The sequence below is a fragment of the Oreochromis aureus genome, linkage group 7 (genome assembly GCF_013358895.1).
Source record: "Oreochromis aureus strain Israel breed Guangdong linkage group 7, ZZ_aureus, whole genome shotgun sequence".
NCBI classification, from domain to species: Eukaryota; Metazoa; Chordata; class Actinopteri; order Cichliformes; family Cichlidae; genus Oreochromis; species Oreochromis aureus.
In genome coordinates, this window is record NC_052948.1 from 26972730 (window position 1) to 26977966 (window position 5237).

Here is a 5237-nt window from a genome sequence, read left to right on the forward strand (position 1 = left end):
GCGCCGAAATAAGACGTCAGCACGCTCCTTTCATGGGATTGGCTGGCAAGTGCCAGAGGGTCGTTCCCAACATTGGGTTCAGAATTCGGGGTGTCACGTGATGCACGGAGACTTAAAACAGTTCCAGCAGTGCTTATCGCTGCTTTAAATGGACACAGTCACTTTTGGGAAATTATTAAATGCATTAATTTCTCTTATTTACATAACACATACAATTACGTGTTTACATACATATATATGTATTTTTACAGTGAAATATATGAGGGTTAATCTGAACAGTTACTGAGACCCACTAGCTAAAAACAGTTTTGGCTGTTCACAAAAAGGCAAAACCAAAAAAAGCCATACTAATTAAAATAACATGGCTACAAAAATCTATTAATAACAAGAAAATAATGAAAATTTATGTTATTTCAAGATTTTTTAATGTCAGTTAACAGTACCATGTGCAGTACTTATATCAGTTATAAAGATAGAGAAAAGCAAAAGGGAAGAGACTGAGAAAAGAGCGAGCAAGTGTGAGAGAGAAGACATGGCTTGAAATGAGGAAGAGCTTACACCTCCCAGTCAGCATACCAATGAGGCAGGAGAGGGACAGTGTCCCAGAGACAGAACATGTAGACACTCAGTGGGTTCTCTTGTAAAAAAAAAAAAAAAATCCCCCCCAATCATCTTCTATCCATTCTACATAACTTAACAGATCTAGCATCAGACAGATATTACAGATTAGTCCATTGTGGAGAAAGCCAGATTGCTTCACTAATAATTTTATTGATACCCAATTAGCTAGTAGTAAATATTTTTTTAATCAACATCAAGTTATGTTCTTAAATTATCAATATTTTTTAATTAAAGTAAATTTCCCTTGCCCCGTTGTTAAAAGTGAATTATTTTGTACACATTCTTTCATTGCTTCAAAAAAATAAATTCTGACATGTCTGAATATACTGATAAATCAGTTAAACCATTCTGTCCTGGTGATTTTGACAAAGCCATTTTTTTTTTTCTTTTTTATAAACTGAGTCAAGATTGTCTGTTTTCAAATCAGTCACATTTCTTTTTCAGATATAGCTCAAGCTGAGAAATAAAAGGCCTTTGTCTTCCTGCCGTAGACAGTACCAACTCCCCCCCCAATAAGATGCTCACCTTTAGTTTAACCTTTTATTTGAACAATTGAATATTTTCACCAACATGCAATACTCATTTAAAAATTTGCATTAAGTGTCCAATATTTGTATAAATATTAACTCTGCTTCAGGTTTTAAATTGACAGAAACTGCACCATGATCAGTCATGAGAGCTGCATATATAATGGCTTATGAAACATTTTAAAATATGTTGGGTAAAGAAGCAAAAATAAATTCTTAATTTAAAAATTTCCATTGGGCCTGAGCCAAGAAAGCTCTTTGTAGGGTGGAAATGTCTCCAGACATAAAACCTTGATTCCCCCCTAAACTTCATTCTGTTCATCTGGACGGAGCGTAGCGTCATCTCCAAGTGACCTCACTCTCAGCTGACTGCAACCATATAAACAGTACCAATACCAGGGATACGGTTCACATTGAGAAATGGCCGTAGAAATCTATCCACATACACGAGTGTGAGAGTGGGGCTACAGCAATGACTGTAGGACAGTCTATGGTCATTAGGTTACATGCTAGCATTAGCCATGTCCAACAGGGCACACTAGGAGGTTAAGCTCTCCATTTCTTTGCAGTTGCCCTGTTTTGAGCAGAGGGAATAAAAAGTCAAATACCTTTTAACCAGCTATCATAACAAACCCAGGCAGCCACCCTGCATTTCGCCACCTCGAGAGTGCCTTACAATACACCACATGTCTAAATGCTCAACAGAGCAGCTTTCTAAGTTTAAATGGACTTCCAGAAAAGAAAAAAAAAAAAAGTATGATTATAATTCTTTATTGTAAAGAGCCTAATGCTTGGATATTAACACTTGATATTTTTGGCAAACTTCCAGAACTGTCAAACATGCATCTATATGCAATTAACCCTTAACCTGTTAAACACCAGTATAAATAAACTGCTTAGGAGGAAATAAGTGCCATTGTTTAAGTTTAAAGCAATTTATTAAGTATTTTGGCAACTGGGCAAAGACTCTTTGGACATACCTGAGAATAGAGAAGCAGAGCAGACAAGTTAAACCAGTTAACATTCAGACCACTCAAATGAAAAGCCAAGAGTAACTGAACTCACCAAGAGTTAATAGGCAGCTTTGACTGGAGTTTGAAGATTGCATGTTAAGAAAGTGTGTAGCTGGTGTACGGGAATAGAGGCATAGGGAAGCCAACAGACTCTGTGGGGGTGTAGCGGGTTTGGGCAAACACTGATCTTCCTCTTTGGTAGCGTGAACGAGAGCCAGTAGTGTAGACTGGTTCCAGACCAGACACGTCACTAAAAACAGGCTTGTTTTCCTCACCACTGGTATCAGCGTAAGCACTGTTCCCCCCTGTATAGCCACTAGTGAACCAGTCATCCCCAACCATCTCGTTACTCCGGGAGCTACGAGGACCAGCACTGGAGCCTGTGGCGATGTGGTCATAGCCATCATCTGCCTCATAATTTGCACTCTCTTGGGAATGGTCATAAAAAAATGCTCCCTCCTGCATGGGATATGTGCCCGTATCTTCATATTCCATATCAAATCCATAATCTGAGGAGAAACAAGGCAAGACCCAGAATTTATTCGAGGCCACTTAACTTTGTTCAGCTTTTTCCATTTTGTTAGTGTTATCATACCATATTCTACAGGAACACAGACGATGCTTCCAATCAGCATACATGAAATCCACAAAACCCTGTAAACAATAATTTCAGAACATAAGGTTTTAAGCCAATATTTAGCAGTTTACCCTCATTGCTTTAGTACCCATTTATCTTGATGCATCAGACAGGCCCTTTAAAATTTAGCTTTAGACTTCAACATAAATTGCTCACCTCATTCTGCTACAGTTTGAGTTCTGACCTGCCCCTGAGAGCCTGTACTAATACAAAAATGGGGAAAACCTGGTCAACCATAACGCATCAATAATGCCAGCCAACATAATCAGCCACAAACTCATAGCTTATACCAACCCTGTAACTTGTCCCAAGAGCTTCTCCTTAGTTATTGCACCCTACAGAAGCTGCTTTTATATGATCCTCAGTGCAGCAGGAACTGATTGCTTAGTGATAACAGCTGCCTTTGAAGTTAATTGCAAACAGTCGGCTTCTCAGTTTCCTCGCTTTTACCCTTATAATTGACGATCCATTTATTTACACTGATAAATGGACCAGATAACCATCTTAGCTCTGTATTACAAAACAGCAGTTGAGGTTTAAGGAAGTTTGTACTGAAAAACAGCTCATTACTCAAAGCTTTTTAACACAGTCCTCTTTAGGGACATCTGGTGGCCAGAAATTTGAAGAGCAGCTTGAATCCTCAACTTATAATGAACTGCTTCATTATGACTGCCCACTCTACAGAGCAATGGTGCTTTGAATATGTTTTTGGGGGGTGAAAAAATTATCTTATGTCTATTTTAATAATAAATAATTCAGACAAATAAACCTTCCTTGTTTAAACATGTGCCACGGTGTGTTCTCCTTTTTTCTTGTGACATCTTGATGGTTTTTTTTTAACTAAAACTAAAATACACTATATATAACAATGTACAACACAATCTTATAATAGGTTGGGAGTTGTGCTGTGAAGTCCCTGCCTCCACGTGATTATGTAATTAACAAGTGGACAGGTATGTTGATTTATAATATACTATAACTTCCATAATTATAACTATAAGTAGCCTGTAGTGTAATCCTTATGTACATTTTATACCTGGGAGCACAAGTGCTGATGAACTGGTTTTTATTTAGGAACAGGCAGCGTGTCCTCTTTTCCTGGCTCCATGTCTCTAATTATGACGCACACTGGTTCGCTCCCGCTCACACAAAATCACCCAAACACAGCACAAATCCCGCTAATGATTCAATTCCTTATAAACCACTGAATCGGGTACTGAGGTAGTGACGTGCTGAATTAAGCTCCGGACGTCATTGATCATGTGACTGTTCAGACTAACAAAGTCCTGGCATAGTGTTTCTGAAGCAGTGTATTGATTTTTTTTGACAAATGTGCTGGAGCTTCAGCTTCCATCACTACTTAGTACTCTAACTATTAATACCTGAAGTCTGTGTCTAAATGCTGACCTTTATGGGACTATTGTAGCAAAAAGATTTTTGTGTGAGCCTATCTTAGTCTGCATGTGTGTATTTTGTAAAGATTTGTGTGTGCCTGTTGAAATCTGTGTGTGTGTTCTCTCAGAACACACGTACAAGTGTGCAATCATCGTCCATTTGCCTTTTGCTCTGTGAGAGACATCATCTGGAAGAGAGCAAAGAACAGGTCCTTCCTGAAAAAGAAGTGTTGTTTTGGTGAGGACTGAAGGAAAAGATGAGAAAAAGGCCAGAGTGCTGCTGTGGCCAGCTGTGGAAAGAGCTCGCAAGCTCAGGCAGAAAGCATAGTTTATCAGTCCAAGGGTTTTCATCAATGGAAAAAGACCAGGATGAAAAAGAAAATGACTGGTGTATGCATGTATTCCCTTCAATATACAAGGCCAAGTGATGGCTGCACATTAGAGCTCTGAAACTATTAAAACATTAAACTTACTGTCCTACATTACAATAACACAGATGTGGAAATCGTTCCAGTCTGATGCAGATCAAAGTAAAATTAATTTGCTTGACTGAACAGATATTCTTGATGTGTCCTGTGTTCTAGCTGCAATTCTAGCAGAATAAAAGAGACTCAACTATAGTCAGCAAGTACAGTGTAGGCTAAGTGTCCTGTTTTAAGATCATATTTTAAGGGTTATAAAACATTAAAATAGTTTTTAAATTGTTTACTGCCATCAGGAAAAAAGAATTCAAATAATCAATTTGTTCTTGCTGAGGTGCCATGATGCAGTTAGAGGGAGATTTCACACCACAGGAAAATCACTGGAGTCAAAAGAGGCAGCTATTTAGTGTGGTTTAATCTGACAAGTACAAAAACCAAATGACCAAAATTCCATATCAAGCCTTGTAATTACAGCTTTCCTACTTTTTTAAAGGCTGTATCGACAGCTTGGTGGCATGGTGGTTAGCAGTGTTGCCTCACAGCAAGAAGGTCTAGGGTTCAAATCTGCGCTCTGGCTGAGTTTGCAGCAGATCCACAGTTAAAAGTCATGCATTTATTAGGGT